The 16,805-nt window shown below is 43.1% G+C and overlaps 20 non-coding genes across 20 annotated transcripts; 9 read left to right on the top strand and 11 right to left on the bottom strand.

Annotated features, from left to right (window-relative positions):
- Positions 1-526: 526 nt before the first annotated feature.
- TRNAL-CAA (transfer RNA leucine (anticodon CAA)) lies at positions 527-636 on the bottom strand. Its single transcript has 2 exons — positions 599-636; positions 527-572 (listed from the first exon to the last, which is right to left on the bottom strand). It is a non-coding gene; the product is annotated as a tRNA-Leu (tRNA).
- Positions 637-913: 277 nt separating this feature from the next.
- TRNAR-UCG (transfer RNA arginine (anticodon UCG)) lies at positions 914-986 on the top strand. The gene has a single exon. It is a non-coding gene; the product is annotated as a tRNA-Arg (tRNA).
- Positions 987-2,140: 1,154 nt separating this feature from the next.
- Positions 2,141-2,250, bottom strand: TRNAL-CAA (transfer RNA leucine (anticodon CAA)). Its single transcript has 2 exons — positions 2,213-2,250; positions 2,141-2,186 (listed from the first exon to the last, which is right to left on the bottom strand). It is a non-coding gene; the product is annotated as a tRNA-Leu (tRNA).
- Positions 2,251-2,527: 277 nt separating this feature from the next.
- TRNAR-UCG (transfer RNA arginine (anticodon UCG)) lies at positions 2,528-2,600 on the top strand. Its single transcript has one exon. It is a non-coding gene; the product is annotated as a tRNA-Arg (tRNA).
- A 1,154-nt stretch (positions 2,601-3,754) lies between these two features.
- On the bottom strand, positions 3,755-3,864 carry TRNAL-CAA (transfer RNA leucine (anticodon CAA)). Its single transcript has 2 exons — positions 3,827-3,864; positions 3,755-3,800 (listed from the first exon to the last, which is right to left on the bottom strand). It is a non-coding gene; the product is annotated as a tRNA-Leu (tRNA).
- Positions 3,865-4,141: 277 nt separating this feature from the next.
- On the top strand, positions 4,142-4,214 carry TRNAR-UCG (transfer RNA arginine (anticodon UCG)). Its single transcript has one exon. It is a non-coding gene; the product is annotated as a tRNA-Arg (tRNA).
- A 1,154-nt stretch (positions 4,215-5,368) lies between these two features.
- On the bottom strand, positions 5,369-5,478 carry TRNAL-CAA (transfer RNA leucine (anticodon CAA)). Its single transcript has 2 exons — positions 5,441-5,478; positions 5,369-5,414 (listed from the first exon to the last, which is right to left on the bottom strand). It is a non-coding gene; the product is annotated as a tRNA-Leu (tRNA).
- A 277-nt stretch (positions 5,479-5,755) lies between these two features.
- TRNAQ-UUG (transfer RNA glutamine (anticodon UUG)) lies at positions 5,756-5,828 on the top strand. Its single transcript has one exon. It is a non-coding gene; the product is annotated as a tRNA-Gln (tRNA).
- Positions 5,829-6,982: 1,154 nt separating this feature from the next.
- TRNAL-CAA (transfer RNA leucine (anticodon CAA)) lies at positions 6,983-7,092 on the bottom strand. The gene is made up of 2 exons: positions 7,055-7,092; positions 6,983-7,028 (listed from the first exon to the last, which is right to left on the bottom strand). It is a non-coding gene; the product is annotated as a tRNA-Leu (tRNA).
- A 1,504-nt stretch (positions 7,093-8,596) lies between these two features.
- Positions 8,597-8,706, bottom strand: TRNAL-CAA (transfer RNA leucine (anticodon CAA)). The gene is made up of 2 exons: positions 8,669-8,706; positions 8,597-8,642 (listed from the first exon to the last, which is right to left on the bottom strand). It is a non-coding gene; the product is annotated as a tRNA-Leu (tRNA).
- Positions 8,707-8,983: 277 nt separating this feature from the next.
- TRNAR-UCG (transfer RNA arginine (anticodon UCG)) lies at positions 8,984-9,056 on the top strand. Its single transcript has one exon. It is a non-coding gene; the product is annotated as a tRNA-Arg (tRNA).
- A 1,154-nt stretch (positions 9,057-10,210) lies between these two features.
- Positions 10,211-10,320, bottom strand: TRNAL-CAA (transfer RNA leucine (anticodon CAA)). Its single transcript has 2 exons — positions 10,283-10,320; positions 10,211-10,256 (listed from the first exon to the last, which is right to left on the bottom strand). It is a non-coding gene; the product is annotated as a tRNA-Leu (tRNA).
- Positions 10,321-10,597: 277 nt separating this feature from the next.
- Positions 10,598-10,670, top strand: TRNAQ-UUG (transfer RNA glutamine (anticodon UUG)). Its single transcript has one exon. It is a non-coding gene; the product is annotated as a tRNA-Gln (tRNA).
- A 1,154-nt stretch (positions 10,671-11,824) lies between these two features.
- TRNAL-CAA (transfer RNA leucine (anticodon CAA)) lies at positions 11,825-11,934 on the bottom strand. The gene is made up of 2 exons: positions 11,897-11,934; positions 11,825-11,870 (listed from the first exon to the last, which is right to left on the bottom strand). It is a non-coding gene; the product is annotated as a tRNA-Leu (tRNA).
- Positions 11,935-12,211: 277 nt separating this feature from the next.
- TRNAR-UCG (transfer RNA arginine (anticodon UCG)) lies at positions 12,212-12,284 on the top strand. The gene has a single exon. It is a non-coding gene; the product is annotated as a tRNA-Arg (tRNA).
- A 1,154-nt stretch (positions 12,285-13,438) lies between these two features.
- On the bottom strand, positions 13,439-13,548 carry TRNAL-CAA (transfer RNA leucine (anticodon CAA)). Its single transcript has 2 exons — positions 13,511-13,548; positions 13,439-13,484 (listed from the first exon to the last, which is right to left on the bottom strand). It is a non-coding gene; the product is annotated as a tRNA-Leu (tRNA).
- A 277-nt stretch (positions 13,549-13,825) lies between these two features.
- On the top strand, positions 13,826-13,898 carry TRNAQ-UUG (transfer RNA glutamine (anticodon UUG)). Its single transcript has one exon. It is a non-coding gene; the product is annotated as a tRNA-Gln (tRNA).
- Positions 13,899-15,052: 1,154 nt separating this feature from the next.
- Positions 15,053-15,162, bottom strand: TRNAL-CAA (transfer RNA leucine (anticodon CAA)). Its single transcript has 2 exons — positions 15,125-15,162; positions 15,053-15,098 (listed from the first exon to the last, which is right to left on the bottom strand). It is a non-coding gene; the product is annotated as a tRNA-Leu (tRNA).
- A 277-nt stretch (positions 15,163-15,439) lies between these two features.
- Positions 15,440-15,512, top strand: TRNAQ-UUG (transfer RNA glutamine (anticodon UUG)). Its single transcript has one exon. It is a non-coding gene; the product is annotated as a tRNA-Gln (tRNA).
- A 1,154-nt stretch (positions 15,513-16,666) lies between these two features.
- TRNAL-CAA (transfer RNA leucine (anticodon CAA)) lies at positions 16,667-16,776 on the bottom strand. The gene is made up of 2 exons: positions 16,739-16,776; positions 16,667-16,712 (listed from the first exon to the last, which is right to left on the bottom strand). It is a non-coding gene; the product is annotated as a tRNA-Leu (tRNA).
- Between the last annotated feature and the right edge of the window lie 29 nt (positions 16,777-16,805).

Raw genomic sequence — 16,805 nt, 5'->3', positions numbered from 1 at the left:
GCAAATGGAACACTGCAATTGGTTTTCTTGCAACCTGAACTCTTTTCAAGGAAGGGTCCGTTGAAATTTCAACAAATGAGTCTTGTCAGAAGAGGGAATAACCCCACCTCTTTCACCAAAGGTCAGAACATACAGGGAAGACCTGTAAGTTATTGCCAAAACCTATCTCCTGAGTTCGGTCTCCTTACATATTTGTCACTTTACCTGTACACTAACCTTTTAAGATTTAGCAAAACAAATTGCCTCCAAAGCTTCTGATCCTGATGAAGTGAACTAGAAGAGAAGATGAGCTAACCCATATGACTGTAGGTGTGCCAAAGGGGATGGAATTTGTCAGTTTGTAAAACGTGTGTTAGAAAGCTTGTAGAAAAAAGTCGGCCTTGTTCCTTTTCTGCGAGATTTTCCAAAAGTCCATGTGAGGTTGCTGTTGAGAAGGCCCTTTGAAGAGCCTAGTAAATGAAAAGACCCAAGAGCTTGTTTTGGCAGGCCTGACCAATGTGCCATGATGGACAAAGTGAAAAAGCTCTGTCAGAAGTGGGATTTGAACCCACGCCTCCATTCGGAGACCAGAAGGCCCATGAGAAGGGAAGAGAAGCCTCTTGAGTCTGGCGCCTTAGACCACTCGGCCATCCTGACAAGCGGTGTACTATGTACCCATGCAGCTGGCAAAATTACTATACTTAACAGAGAAGAGACAACCACAAACTTAGCCTAGAAGACTTCATGAACACTGCAAGGCATGTTTTTTTCTCTGAAAACACTCATCAAACTGCCATTTTGGATCACTGCAATACCTTAGACAGCAATGTCATGTGCCTGCTCTAACAAATGAAATCCTTTGTGCTCCTTGAGCGTCTTTTCCTATGCGGTGGCTGTTTCCAGTGGAAAATGGTTTCTTCATAAAGAGGCATGAGACCGCGTGGCCTAATGGATAAGGCGTCTGACTTCGGATCAGAAGATTGAGGGTTCGAGTCCCTTTGTGGTCGTTGAGCTCTGTTCTTGTCACTTCTGTAGAGTATTTGCTCCTCTTGTTGTAAATGTCCTCGGAGACTTTGCAAAAGCCTGTGCTTCCTCACTCATGCTTATCATTCAATCCCTGCCCTTGACTGTTTACAGCTACAAAGGTGGCTGCTTTTGCTGAGCTTTCACCACAATGTCAATGACGCTAACTCTTTTCTTACAACTTGTGCAAGTCCCAGCAAAGTTTTTACATCAACCTCAAATAAACACTGCTAGTCCACACTGGGATTCTAACCTTTGCCTTACTTTGAACCCAATACCCTGATGGACCTGGGAAGAGACTCTAAGTAAACTATATGACCCAGGGTTCAAACATTCATGGTGGCATCTCCCTTTCTGCTAAGCATTTTGTTTACTAACATGAGAAAATTAATTTCCTATATGATTTAGGAAATCCTTGTCTGCAATTCTGCTGTAAGCCAGACTTTTACAAAGGTGCAGACACAGCATGTCAAGTGGCACGATGCGATTCCTTCTTGTTGCAAGCTCAACAATTTCAAAAGGTTGCCTCGGTTCCCAATTTATATGAAGAGTTCTTGCCTGAAATTTGGAAAGTATGTCTGTCATTTCCTCTGAAAAGATATGATTCACACCGCAAATGGAACACTGCAATTGGTTTTCTTGCAACCTGAACTCTTTTCAAGGAAGGGTCCGTTGAAATTTCAACAAATGAGTCTTGTCAGAAGAGGGAATAACCCCACCTCTTTCACCAAAGGTCAGAACATACAGGGAAGACCTGTAAGTTATTGCCAAAACCTATCTCCTGAGTTCGGTCTCCTTACATATTTGTCACTTTACCTGTACACTAACCTTTTAAGATTTAGCAAAACAAATTGCCTCCAAAGCTTCTGATCCTGATGAAGTGAACTAGAAGAGAAGATGAGCTAACCCATATGACTGTAGGTGTGCCAAAGGGGATGGAATTTGTCAGTTTGTAAAACGTGTGTTAGAAAGCTTGTAGAAAAAAGTCGGCCTTGTTCCTTTTCTGCGAGATTTTCCAAAAGTCCATGTGAGGTTGCTGTTGAGAAGGCCCTTTGAAGAGCCTAGTAAATGAAAAGACCCAAGAGCTTGTTTTGGCAGGCCTGACCAATGTGCCATGATGGACAAAGTGAAAAAGCTCTGTCAGAAGTGGGATTTGAACCCACGCCTCCATTCGGAGACCAGAAGGCCCATGAGAAGGGAAGAGAAGCCTCTTGAGTCTGGCGCCTTAGACCACTCGGCCATCCTGACAAGCGGTGTACTATGTACCCATGCAGCTGGCAAAATGACTATACTTAACAGAGAAGAGACAACCACAAACTTAGCCTAGAAGACTTCATGAACACTGCAAGGCATGTTTTTTTCTCTGAAAACACTCATCAAACTGCCATTTTGGATCACTGCAATACCTTAGACAGCAATGTCATGTGCCTGCTCTAACAAATGAAATCCTTTGTGCTCCTTGAGCGTCTTTTCCTATGCGGTGGCTGTTTCCAGTGGAAAATGGTTTCTTCATAAAGAGGCATGAGACCGCGTGGCCTAATGGATAAGGCGTCTGACTTCGGATCAGAAGATTGAGGGTTCGAGTCCCTTTGTGGTCGTTGAGCTCTGTTCTTGTCACTTCTGTAGAGTATTTGCTCCTCTTGTTGTAAATGTCCTCGGAGACTTTGCAAAAGCCTGTGCTTCCTCACTCATGCTTATCATTCAATCCCTGCCCTTGACTGTTTACAGCTACAAAGGTGGCTGCTTTTGCTGAGCTTTCACCACAATGTCAATGACGCTAACTCTTTTCTTACAACTTGTGCAAGTCCCAGCAAAGTTTTTACATCAACCTCAAATAAACACTGCTAGTCCACACTGGGATTCTAACCTTTGCCTTACTTTGAACCCAATACCCTGATGGACCTGGGAAGAGACTCTAAGTAAACTATATGACCCAGGGTTCAAACATTCATGGTGGCATCTCCCTTTCTGCTAAGCATTTTGTTTACTAACATGAGAAAATTAATTTCCTATATGATTTAGGAAATCCTTGTCTGCAATTCTGCTGTAAGCCAGACTTTTACAAAGGTGCAGACACAGCATGTCAAGTGGCACGATGCGATTCCTTCTTGTTGCAAGCTCAACAATTTCAAAAGGTTGCCTCGGTTCCCAATTTATATGAAGAGTTCTTGCCTGAAATTTGGAAAGTATGTCTGTCATTTCCTCTGAAAAGATATGATTCACACCGCAAATGGAACACTGCAATTGGTTTTCTTGCAACCTGAACTCTTTTCAAGGAAGGGTCCGTTGAAATTTCAACAAATGAGTCTTGTCAGAAGAGGGAATAACCCCACCTCTTTCACCAAAGGTCAGAACATACAGGGAAGACCTGTAAGTTATTGCCAAAACCTATCTCCTGAGTTCGGTCTCCTTACATATTTGTCACTTTACCTGTACACTAACCTTTTAAGATTTAGCAAAACAAATTGCCTCCAAAGCTTCTGATCCTGATGAAGTGAACTAGAAGAGAAGATGAGCTAACCCATATGACTGTAGGTGTGCCAAAGGGGATAGAATTTGTCAGTTTGTAAAACGTGTGTTAGAAAGCTTGTAGAAAAAAGTCGGCCTTGTTCCTTTTCTGCGAGATTTTCCAAAAGTCCATGTGAGGTTGCTGTTGAGAAGGCCCTTTGAAGAGCCTAGTAAATGAAAAGACCCAAGAGCTTGTTTTGGCAGGCCTGACCAATGTGCCATGATGGACAAAGTGAAAAAGCTCTGTCAGAAGTGGGATTTGAACCCACGCCTCCATTCGGAGACCAGAAGGCCCATGAGAAGGGAAGAGAAGCCTCTTGAGTCTGGCGCCTTAGACCACTCGGCCATCCTGACAAGCGGTGTACTATGTACCCATGCAGCTGGCAAAATGACTATACTTAACAGAGAAGAGACAACCACAAACTTAGCCTAGAAGACTTCATGAACACTGCAAGGCATGTTTTTTTCTTTGAAAACACTCATCAAACTGCCATTTTGGATCACTGCAATACCTTAGACAGCAATGTCATGTGCCTGCTCTAACAAATGAAATCCTTTGTGCTCCTTGAGCGTCTTTTCCTATGCGGTGGCTGTTTCCAGTGGAAAATGGTTTCTTCATAAAGAGGCATGAGACCGCGTGGCCTAATGGATAAGGCGTCTGACTTCGGATCAGAAGATTGAGGGTTCGAGTCCCTTTGTGGTCGTTGAGCTCTGTTCTTGTCACTTCTGTAGAGTATTTGCTCCTCTTGTTGTAAATGTCCTCGGAGACTTTGCAAAAGCCTGTGCTTCCTCACTCATGCTTATCATTCAATCCCTGCCCTTGACTGTTTACAGCTACAAAGGTGGCTGCTTTTGCTGAGCTTTCACCACAATGTCAATGACGCTAACTCTTTTCTTACAACTTGTGCAAGTCCCAGCAAAGTTTTTACATCAACCTCAAATAAACACTGCTAGTCCACACTGGGATTCTAACCTTTGCCTTACTTTGAACCCAATACCCTGATGGACCTGGGAAGAGACTCTAAGTAAACTATATGACCCAGGGTTCAAACATTCATGGTGGCATCTCCCTTTCTGCTAAGCATTTTGTTTACTAACATGAGAAAATTAATTTCCTATATGATTTAGGAAATCCTTGTCTGCAATTCTGCTGTAAGCCAGACTTTTACAAAGGTGCAGACACAGCATGTCAAGTGGCACGATGCGATTCCTTCTTGTTGCAAGCTCAACAATTTCAAAAGGTTGCCTCGGTTCCCAATTTATATGAAGAGTTCTTGCCTGAAATTTGGAAAGTATGTCTGTCATTTCCTCTGAAAAGATATGATTCACACCGCAAATGGAACACTGCAATTGGTTTTCTTGCAACCTGAACTCTTTTCAAGGAAGGGTCCGTTGAAATTTCAACAAATGAGTCTTGTCAGAAGAGGGAATAACCCCACCTCTTTCACCAAAGGTCAGAACATACAGGGAAGACCTGTAAGTTATTGCCAAAACCTATCTCCTGAGTTCGGTCTCCTTACATATTTGTCACTTTACCTGTACACTAACCTTTTAAGATTTAGCAAAACAAATTGCCTCCAAAGCTTCTGATCCTGATGAAGTGAACTAGAAGAGAAGATGAGCTAACCCATATGACTGTAGGTGTGCCAAAGGGGATGGAATTTGTCAGTTTGTAAAACGTGTGTTAGAAAGCTTGTAGAAAAAAGTCGGCCTTGTTCCTTTTCTGCGAGATTTTCCAAAAGTCCATGTGAGGTTGCTGTTGAGAAGGCCCTTTAAAGAGCCTAGTAAATGAAAAGACCCAAGAGCTTGTTTTGGCAGGCCTGACCAATGTGCCATGATGGACAAAGTGAAAAAGCTCTGTCAGAAGTGGGATTTGAACCCACGCCTCCATTCGGAGACCAGAAGGGCCATGAGAAGGGAAAAGAAGCCTCTTGAGTCTGGCGCCTTAGACCACTCGGCCATCCTGACAAGCGGTGTACTATGAACCCATGCAGCTGGCAAAATGACTATACTTAACAGAGAAGAGACAACCACAAACTTAGCCTAGAAGACTTCATGAACACTGCAAGGCATGTTTTTTTCTCTGAAAACACTCATCAAACTGCCATTTTGGATCACTGCAATACCTTAGACAGCAATGTCATGTGCCTGCTCTAACAAATGAAATCCTTTGTGCTCCTTGAGTGTCTTTTCCTATGCGGTGGCTGTTTCCAGTGGAAAATGGTTTCTTCATAAAGAGGCATGAGACCGCGTGGCATAATGGATAAGGCGTCTGACTTTGGATCAGAAGATTGAGGGTTCGAGTCCTTTCGTGGTCGTTGAGCTCTGTTCTTGTCACTTCTGTAGAGTATTTGCTCCTCTTGTTGTAAATGTCCTCGGAGACTTTGCAAAAGCCTGTGCTTCCTCACTCATGCTTATCATTCAATCCCTGCCCTTGACTGTTTACAGCTACAAAGGTGGCTGCTTTTGCTGAGCTTTCACCACAATGTCAATGACGCTAACTCTTTTCTTACAACTTGTGCAAGTCCCAGCAAAGTTTTTACATCAACCTCAAATAAACACTGCTAGTCCACACTGGGATTCTAACCTTTGCCTTACTTTGAACCCAATACCCTGATGGACCTGGGAAGAGACTCTAAGTAAACTATATGACCCAGGGTTCAAACATTCATGGTGGCATCTCCCTTTCTGCTAAGCATTTTGTTTACTAACATGAGAAAATTAATTTCCTATATGATTTAGGAAATCCTTGTCTGCAATTCTGCTGTAAGCCAGACTTTTACAAAGGTGCAGACACAGCATGTCAAGTGGCACGATGCGATTCCTTCTTGTTGCAAGCTCAACAATTTCAAAAGGTTGCCTCGGTTCCCAATTTATATGAAGAGTTCTTGCCTGAAATTTGGAAAGTATGTCTGTCATTTCCTCTGAAAAGATATGATTCACACCGCAAATGGAACACTGCAATTGGTTTTCTTGCAACCTGAACTCTTTTCAAGGAAGGGTCCGTTGAAATTTCAACAAATGAGTCTTGTCAGAAGAGGGAATAACCCCACCTCTTTCACCAAAGGTCAGAACATACAGGGAAGACCTGTAAGTTATTGCCAAAACCTATCTCCTGAGTTCGGTCTCCTTACATATTTGTCACTTTACCTGTACACTAACCTTTTAAGATTTAGCAAAACAAATTGCCTCCAAAGCTTCTGATCCTGATGAAGTGAACTAGAAGAGAAGATGAGCTAACCCATATGACTGTAGGTGTGCCAAAGGGGATGGAATTTGTCAGTTTGTAAAACGTGTGTTAGAAAGCTTGTAGAAAAAAGTCGGCCTTGTTCCTTTTCTGCGAGATTTTCCAAAAGTCCATGTGAGGTTGCTGTTGAGAAGGCCCTTTGAAGAGCCTAGTAAATGAAAAGACCCAAGAGCTTGTTTTGGCAGGCCTGACCAATGTGCCATGATGGACAAAGTGAAAAAGCTCTGTCAGAAGTGGGATTTGAACCCACGCCTCCATTCAGAGACCAGAAGGCCCATGAGAAGGGATGAGAAGCCTCTTGAGTCTGGCGCCTTAGACCACTCGGCCATCCTGACAAGCGGTGTACTATGTACCCATGCAGCTGGCAAAATGACTATACTTAACAGAGAAGAGACAACCACAAACTTAGCCTAGAAGACTTCATGAACACTGCAAGGCATGTTTTTTTCTCTGAAAACACTCATCAAACTGCCATTTTGGATCACTGCAATACCTTAGACAGCAATGTCATGTGCCTGCTCTAACAAATGAAATCCTTTGTGCTCCTTGAGCGTCTTTTCCTATGCGGTGGCTGTTTCCAGTGGAAAATGGTTTCTTCATAAAGAGGCATGAGACCGCGTGGCCTAATGGATAAGGTGTCTGACTTTGGAGCAGAAGATTGAGGGTTCGAGTCCCTTCGTGGTTGTTGAGCTCTGTTCTTGTCACTTCTGTAGAGTATTTGCTCCTCTTGTTGTAAATGTCCTCGGAGACTTTGCAAAAGCCTGTGCTTCCTCACTCATGCTTATCATTCAATCCCTGCCCTTGACTGTTTACAGCTACAAAGGTGGCTGCTTTTGCTGAGCTTTCACCACAATGTCAATGACGCTAACTCTTTTCTTACAACTTGTGCAAGTCCCAGCAAAGTTTTTACATCAACCTCAAATAAACACTGCTAGTCCACACTGGGATTCTAACCTTTGCCTTACTTTGAACCCAATACCCTGATGGACCTGGGAAGAGACTCTAAGTAAACTATATGACCCAGGGTTCAAACATTCATGGTGGCATCTCCCTTTCTGCTAAGCATTTTGTTTACTAACATGAGAAAATTAATTTCCTATATGATTTAGGAAATCCTTGTCTGCAATTCTGCTGTAAGCCAGACTTTTACAAAGGTGCAGACACAGCATGTCAAGTGGCACGATGCGATTCCTTCTTGTTGCAAGCTCAACAATTTCAAAAGGTTGCCTCGGTTCCCAATTTATATGAAGAGTTCTTGCCTGAAATTTGGAAAGTATGTCTGTCATTTCCTCTGAAAAGATATGATTCACACCGCAAATGGAACACTGCAATTGGTTTTCTTGCAACCTGAACTCTTTTCAAGGAAGGGTCCGTTGAAATTTCAACAAATGAGTCTTGTCAGAAGAGGGAATAACCCCACCTCTTTCACCAAAGGTCAGAACATACAGGGAAGACCTGTAAGTTATTGCCAAAACCTATCTCCTGAGTTCGGTCTCCTTACATATTTGTCACTTTACCTGTACACTAACCTTTTAAGATTTAGCAAAACAAATTGCCTCCAAAGCTTCTGATCCTGATGAAGTGAACTAGAAGAGAAGATGAGCTAACCCATATGACTGTAGGTGTGCCAAAGGGGATGGAATTTGTCAGTTTGTAAAACGTGTGTTAGAAAGCTTGTAGAAAAAAGTCGGCCTTGTTCCTTTTCTGCGAGATTTTCCAAAAGTCCATGTGAGGTTGCTGTTGAGAAGGCCCTTTGAAGAGCCTAGTAAATGAAAAGACCCAAGAGCTTGTTTTGGCAGGCCTGACCAATGTGCCATGATGGACAAAGTGAAAAAGCTCTGTCAGAAGTGGGATTTGAACCCACGCCTCCATTCGGAGACCAGAAGGCCCATGAGAAGGGAAGAGAAGCCTCTTGAGTCTGGCGCCTTAGACCACTCGGCCATCCTGACAAGCGGTGTACTATGTACCCATGCAGCTGGCAAAATGACTATACTTAACAGAGAAGAGACAACCACAAACTTAGCCTAGAAGACTTCATGAACACTGCAAGGCATGTTTTTTTCTCTGAAAACACTCATCAAACTGCCATTTTGGATCACTGCAATACCTTAGACAGCAATGTCATGTGCCTGCTCTAACAAATGAAATCCTTTGTGCTCCTTGAGCGTCTTTTCCTATGCGGTGGCTGTTTCCAGTGGAAAATGGTTTCTTCATAAAGAGGCATGAGACCGCGTGGCCTAATGGATAAGGCGTCTGACTTCGGATCAGAAGATTGAGGGTTCGAGTCCCTTCGTGGTCGTTGAGCTCTGTTCTTGTCACTTCTGTAGAGTATTTGCTCCTCTTGTTGTAAATGTCCTCGGAGACTTTGCAAAAGCCTGTGCTTCCTCACTCATGCTTATCATTCAATCCCTGCCCTTGACTGTTTACAGCTACAAAGGTGGCTGCTTTTGCTGAGCTTTCACCACAATGTCAATGACGCTAACTCTTTTCTTACAACTTGTGCAAGTCCCAGCAAAGTTTTTACATCAACCTCAAATAAACACTGCTAGTCCACACTGGGATTCTAACCTTTGCCTTACTTTGAACCCAATACCCTGATGGACCTGGGAAGAGACTCTAAGTAAACTATATGACCCAGGGTTCAAACATTCATGGTGGCATCTCCCTTTCTGCTAAGCATTTTGTTTACTAACATGAGAAAATTAATTTCCTATATGATTTAGGAAATCCTTGTCTGCAATTCTGCTGTAAGCCAGACTTTTACAAAGGTGCAGACACAGCATGTCAAGTGGCACGATGCGATTCCTTCTTGTTGCAAGCTCAACAATTTCAAAAGGTTGCCTCGGTTCCCAATTTATATGAAGAGTTCTTGCCTGAAATTTGGAAAGTATGTCTGTCATTTCCTCTGAAAAGATATGATTCACACCGCAAATGGAACACTGCAATTGGTTTTCTTGCAACCTGAACTCTTTTCAAGGAAGGGTCCGTTGAAATTTCAACAAATGAGTCTTGTCAGAAGAGGGAATAACCCCACCTCTTTCACCAAAGGTCAGAACATACAGGGAAGACCTGTAAGTTATTGCCAAAACCTATCTCCTGAGTTCGGTCTCCTTACATATTTGTCACTTTACCTGTACACTAACCTTTTAAGATTTAGCAAAACAAATTGCCTCCAAAGCTTCTGATCCTGATGAAGTGAACTAGAAGAGAAGATGAGCTAACCCATATGACTGTAGGTGTGCCAAAGGGGATGGAATTTGTCAGTTTGTAAAACGTGTGTTAGAAAGCTTGTAGAAAAAAGTCGGCCTTGTTCCTTTTCTGCGAGATTTTCCAAAAGTCCATGTGAGGTTGCTGTTGAGAAGGCCCTTTGAAGAGCCTAGTAAATGAAAAGACCCAAGAGCTTGTTTTGGCAGGCCTGACCAATGTGCCATGATGGACAAAGTGAAAAAGCTCTGTCAGAAGTGGGATTTGAACCCACGCCTCCATTCGGAGACCAGAAGGCCCATGAGAAGGGAAGAGAAGCCTCTTGAGTCTGGCGCCTTAGACCACTCGGCCATCCTGACAAGCGGTGTACTATGTACCCATGCAGCTGGCAAAATGACTATACTTAACAGAGAAGAGACAACCACAAACTTAGCCTAGAAGACTTCATGAACACTGCAAGGCATGTTTTTTTCTCTGAAAACACTCATCAAACTGCCATTTTGGATCACTGCAATACCCTAGACAGCAATGTCATGTGCCTGCTCTAACAAATGAAATCCTTTGTGCTCCTTGAGCGTCTTTTCCTATGCGGTGGTTGTTTCCAGTGGAAAATGGTTTCTTCATAAAGAGGCATGAGACCGCGTGGCCTAATGGATAAGGCGTCTGACTTTGGAGCAGAAGATTGAGGGTTCGAGTCCCTTCGTGGTCGTTGAGCTCTGTTCTTGTCACTTCTGTAGAGTATTTGCTCCTCTTGTTGTAAATGTCCTCGGAGACTTTGCAAAAGCCTGTGCTTCCTCACTCATGCTTATCATTCAATCCCTGCCCTTGACTGTTTACAGCTACAAAGGTGGCTGCTTTTGCTGAGCTTTCACCACAATGTCAATGACGCTAACTCTTTTCTTACAACTTGTGCAAGTCCCAGCAAAGTTTTTACATCAACCTCAAATAAACACTGCTAGTCCACACTGGGATTCTAACCTTTGCCTTACTTTGAACCCAATACCCTGATAGACCTGGGAAGAGACTCTAAGTAAACTATATGACCCAGGGTTCAAACATTCATGGTGGCATCTCCCTTTCTGCTAAGCATTTTGTTTACTAACATGAGAAAATTAATTTCCTATATGATTTAGGAAATCCTTGTCTGCAATTCTGCTGTAAGCCAGACTTTTACAAAGGTGCAGACACAGCATGTCAAGTGGCACGATGCGATTCCTTCTTGTTGCAAGCTCAACAATTTCAAAAGGTTGCCTCGGTTCCCAATTTATATGAAGAGTTCTTGCCTGAAATTTGGAAAGTATGTCTGTCATTTCCTCTGAAAAGATATGATTCACACCGCAAATGGAACACTGCAATTGGTTTTCTTGCAACCTGAACTCTTTTCAAGGAAGGGTCCGTTGAAATTTCAACAAATGAGTCTTGTCAGAAGAGGGAATAACCCCACCTCTTTCACCAAAGGTCAGAACATACAGGGAAGACCTGTAAGTTATTGCCAAAACCTATCTCCTGAGTTCGGTCTCCTTACATATTTGTCACTTTACCTGTACACTAACCTTTTAAGATTTAGCAAAACAAATTGCCTCCAAAGCTTCTGATCCTGATGAAGTGAACTAGAAGAGAAGATGAGCTAACCCATATGACTGTAGGTGTGCCAAAGGGGATGGAATTTGTCAGTTTGTAAAACGTGTGTTAGAAAGCTTGTAGAAAAAAGTCGGCCTTGTTCCTTTTCTGCGAGATTTTCCAAAAGTCCATGTGAGGTTGCTGTTGAGAAGGCCCTTTGAAGAGCCTAGTAAATGAAAAGACCCAAGAGCTTGTTTTGGCAGGCCTGACCAATGTGCCATGATGGACAAAGTGAAAAAGCTCTGTCAGAAGTGGGATTTGAACCCACGCCTCCATTCGGAGACCAGAAGGCCCATGAGAAGGGAAGAGAAGCCTCTTGAGTCTGGCGCCTTAGACCACTCGGCCATCCTGACAAGCGGTGTACTATGTACCCATGCAGCTGGCAAAATGACTATACTTAACAGAGAAGAGACAACCACAAACTTAGCCTAGAAGACTTCATGAACACTGCAAGGCATGTTTTTTTCTCTGAAAACACTCATCAAACTGCCATTTTGGATCACTGCAATACCTTAGACAGCAATGTCATGTGCCTGCTCTAACAAATGAAATCCTTTGTGCTCCTTGAGCGTCTTTTCCTATGCGGTGGCTGTTTCCAGTGGAAAATGGTTTCTTCATAAAGAGGCATGAGACCGCGTGGCCTAATGGATAAGGCGTCTGACTTCGGATCAGAAGATTGAGGGTTCGAGTCCCTTCGTGGTCGTTGAGCTCTGTTCTTGTCACTTCTGTAGAGTATTTGCTCCTCTTGTTGTAAATGTCCTCGGAGACTTTGCAAAAGCCTGTGCTTCCTCACTCATGCTTATCATTCAATCCCTGCCCTTGACTGTTTACAGCTACAAAGGTGGCTGCTTTTGCTGAGCTTTCACCACAATGTCAATGACGCTAACTCTTTTCTTACAACTTGTGCAAGTCCCAGCAAAGTTTTTACATCAACCTCAAATAAACACTGCTAGTCCACACTGGGATTCTAACCTTTGCCTTACTTTGAACCCAATACCCTGATGGACCTGGGAAGAGACTCTAAGTAAACTATATGACCCAGGGTTCAAACATTCATGGTGGCATCTCCCTTTCTGCTAAGCATTTTGTTTACTAACATGAGAAAATTAATTTCCTATATGATTTAGGAAATCCTTGTCTGCAATTCTGCTGTAAGCCAGACTTTTACAAAGGTGCAGACACAGCATGTCAAGTGGCACGATGCGATTCCTTCTTGTTGCAAGCTCAACAATTTCAAAAGGTTGCCTCGGTTCCCAATTTATATGAAGAGTTCTTGCCTGAAATTTGGAAAGTATGTCTGTCATTTCCTCTGAAAAGATATGATTCACACCGCAAATGGAACACTGCAATTGGTTTTCTTGCAACCTGAACTCTTTTCAAGGAAGGGTCCGTTGAAATTTCAACAAATGAGTCTTGTCAGAAGAGGGAATAACCCCACCTCTTTCACCAAAGGTCAGAACATACAGGGAAGACCTGTAAGTTATTGCCAAAACCTATCTCCTGAGTTCGGTCTCCTTACATATTTGTCACTTTACCTGTACACTAACCTTTTAAGATTTAGCAAAACAAATTGCCTCCAAAGCTTCTGATCCTGATGAAGTGAACTAGAAGAGAAGATGAGCTAACCCATATGACTGTAGGTGTGCCAAAGGGGATGGAATTTGTCAGTTTGTAAAACGTGTGTTAGAAAGCTTGTAGAAAAAAGTCGGCCTTGTTCCTTTTCTGCGAGATTTTCCAAAAGTCCATGTGAGGTTGCTGTTGAGAAGGCCCTTTGAAGAGCCTAGTAAATGAAAAGACCCAAGAGCTTGTTTTGGCAGGCCTGACCAATGTGCCATGATGGACAAAGTGAAAAAGCTCTGTCAGAAGTGGGATTTGAACCCACGCCTCCATTCGGAGACCAGAAGGCCCATGAGAAGGGAAGAGAAGCCTCTTGAGTCTGGCGCCTTAGACCACTCGGCCATCCTGACAAGCGGTGTACTATGTACCCATGCAGCTGGCAAAATGACTATACTTAACAGAGAAGAGACAACCACAAACTTAGCCTAGAAGACTTCATGAACACTGCAAGGCATGTTTTTTTCTCTGAAAACACTCATCAAACTGCCATTTTGGATCACTGCAATACCCTAGACAGCAATGTCATGTGCCTGCTCTAACAAATGAAATCCTTTGTGCTCCTTGAGCGTCTTTTCCTATGCGGTGGTTGTTTCCAGTGGAAAATGGTTTCTTCATAAAGAGGCATGAGACCGCGTGGCCTAATGGATAAGGCGTCTGACTTTGGAGCAGAAGATTGAGGGTTCGAGTCCCTTCGTGGTCGTTGAGCTCTGTTCTTGTCACTTCTGTAGAGTATTTGCTCCTCTTGTTGTAAATGTCCTCGGAGACTTTGCAAAAGCCTGTGCTTCCTCACTCATGCTTATCATTCAATCCCTGCCCTTGACTGTTTACAGCTACAAAGGTGGCTGCTTTTGCTGAGCTTTCACCACAATGTCAATGACGCTAACTCTTTTCTTACAACTTGTGCAAGTCCCAGCAAAGTTTTTACATCAACCTCAAATAAACACTGCTAGTCCACACTGGGATTCTAACCTTTGCCTTACTTTGAACCCAATACCCTGATAGACCTGGGAAGAGACTCTAAGTAAACTATATGACCCAGGGTTCAAACATTCATGGTGGCATCTCCCTTTCTGCTAAGCATTTTGTTTACTAACATGAGAAAATTAATTTCCTATATGATTTAGGAAATCCTTGTCTGCAATTCTGCTGTAAGCCAGACTTTTACAAAGGTGCAGACACAGCATGTCAAGTGGCACGATGCGATTCCTTCTTGTTGCAAGCTCAACAATTTCAAAAGGTTGCCTCGGTTCCCAATTTATATGAAGAGTTCTTGCCTGAAATTTGGAAAGTATGTCTGTCATTTCCTCTGAAAAGATATGATTCACACCGCAAATGGAACACTGCAATTGGTTTTCTTGCAACCTGAACTCTTTTCAAGGAAGGGTCCGTTGAAATTTCAACAAATGAGTCTTGTCAGAAGAGGGAATAACCCCACCTCTTTCACCAAAGGTCAGAACATACAGGGAAGACCTGTAAGTTATTGCCAAAACCTATCTCCTGAGTTCGGTCTCCTTACATATTTGTCACTTTACCTGTACACTAACCTTTTAAGATTTAGCAAAACAAATTGCCTCCAAAGCTTCTGATCCTGATGAAGTGAACTAGAAGAGAAGATGAGCTAACCCATATGACTGTAGGTGTGCCAAAGGGGATGGAATTTGTCAGTTTGTAAAACGTGTGTTAGAAAGCTTGTAGAAAAAAGTCGGCCTTGTTCCTTTTCTGCGAGATTTTCCAAAAGTCCATGTGAGGTTGCTGTTGAGAAGGCCCTTTGAAGAGCCTAGTAAATGAAAAGACCCAAGAGCTTGTTTTGGCAGGCCTGACCAATGTGCCATGATGGACAAAGTGAAAAAGCTCTGTCAGAAGTGGGATTTGAACCCACGCCTCCATTCGGAGACCAGAAGGCCCATGAGAAGGGAAGAGAAGCCTCTTGAGTCTGGCGCCTTAGACCACTCGGCCATCCTGACAAGCGGTGTACTATGTACCCATGCAGCTGGCAAAATGACTATACTTAACAGAGAAGAGACAACCACAAACTTAGCCTAGAAGACTTCATGAACACTGCAAGGCATGTTTTTTTCTCTGAAAACACTCATCAAACTGCCATTTTGGATCACTGCAATACCCTAGACAGCAATGTCATGTGCCTGCTCTAACAAATGAAATCCTTTGTGCTCCTTGAGCGTCTTTTCCTATGCGGTGGTTGTTTCCAGTGGAAAATGGTTTCTTCATAAAGAGGCATGAGACCGCGTGGCCTAATGGATAAGGCGTCTGACTTTGGAGCAGAAGATTGAGGGTTCGAGTCCCTTCGTGGTCGTTGAGCTCTGTTCTTGTCACTTCTGTAGAGTATTTGCTCCTCTTGTTGTAAATGTCCTCGGAGACTTTGCAAAAGCCTGTGCTTCCTCACTCATGCTTATCATTCAATCCCTGCCCTTGACTGTTTACAGCTACAAAGGTGGCTGCTTTTGCTGAGCTTTCACCACAATGTCAATGACGCTAACTCTTTTCTTACAACTTGTGCAAGTCCCAGCAAAGTTTTTACATCAACCTCAAATAAACACTGCTAGTCCACACTGGGATTCTAACCTTTGCCTTACTTTGAACCCAATACCCTGATAGACCTGGGAAGAGACTCTAAGTAAACTATATGACCCAGGGTTCAAACATTCATGGTGGCATCTCCCTTTCTGCTAAGCATTTTGTTTACTAACATGAGAAAATTAATTTCCTATATGATTTAGGAAATCCTTGTCTGCAATTCTGCTGTAAGCCAGACTTTTACAAAGGTGCAGACACAGCATGTCAAGTGGCACGATGCGATTCCTTCTTGTTGCAAGCTCAACAATTTCAAAAGGTTGCCTCGGTTCCCAATTTATATGAAGAGTTCTTGCCTGAAATTTGGAAAGTATGTCTGTCATTTCCTCTGAAAAGATATGATTCACACCGCAAATGGAACACTGCAATTGGTTTTCTTGCAACCTGAACTCTTTTCAAGGAAGGGTCCGTTGAAATTTCAACAAATGAGTCTTGTCAGAAGAGGGAATAACCCCACCTCTTTCACCAAAGGTCAGAACATACAGGGAAGACCTGTAAGTTATTGCCAAAACCTATCTCCTGAGTTCGGTCTCCTTACATATTTGTCACTTTACCTGTACACTAACCTTTTAAGATTTAGCAAAACAAATTGCCTCCAAAGCTTCTGATCCTGATGAAGTGAACTAGAAGAGAAGATGAGCTAACCCATATGACTGTAGGTGTGCCAAAGGGGATGGAATTTGTCAGTTTGTAAAACGTGTGTTAGAAAGCTTGTAGAAAAAAGTCGGCCTTGTTCCTTTTCTGCGAGATTTTCCAAAAGTCCATGTGAGGTTGCTGTTGAGAAGGCCCTTTGAAGAGCCTAGTAAATGAAAAGACCCAAGAGCTTGTTTTGGCAGGCCTGACCAATGTGCCATGATGGACAAAGTGAAAAAGCTCTGTCAGAAGTGGGATTTGAACCCACGCCTCCATTCGGAGACCAGAAGGCCCATGAGAAGGGAAGAGAAGCCTCTTGAGTCTGGCGCCTTAGACCACTCGGCCATCCTGACAAGCGGTGTACTATGTACCCATGCAGCTG

The sequence above is a fragment of the Hyperolius riggenbachi genome, chromosome 8, assembly GCF_040937935.1.
Source record: "Hyperolius riggenbachi isolate aHypRig1 chromosome 8, aHypRig1.pri, whole genome shotgun sequence".
Taxonomy (NCBI): Eukaryota; Metazoa; Chordata; class Amphibia; order Anura; family Hyperoliidae; genus Hyperolius; species Hyperolius riggenbachi.
This window is presented reverse-complemented; position numbering and strand designations above follow the sequence as displayed.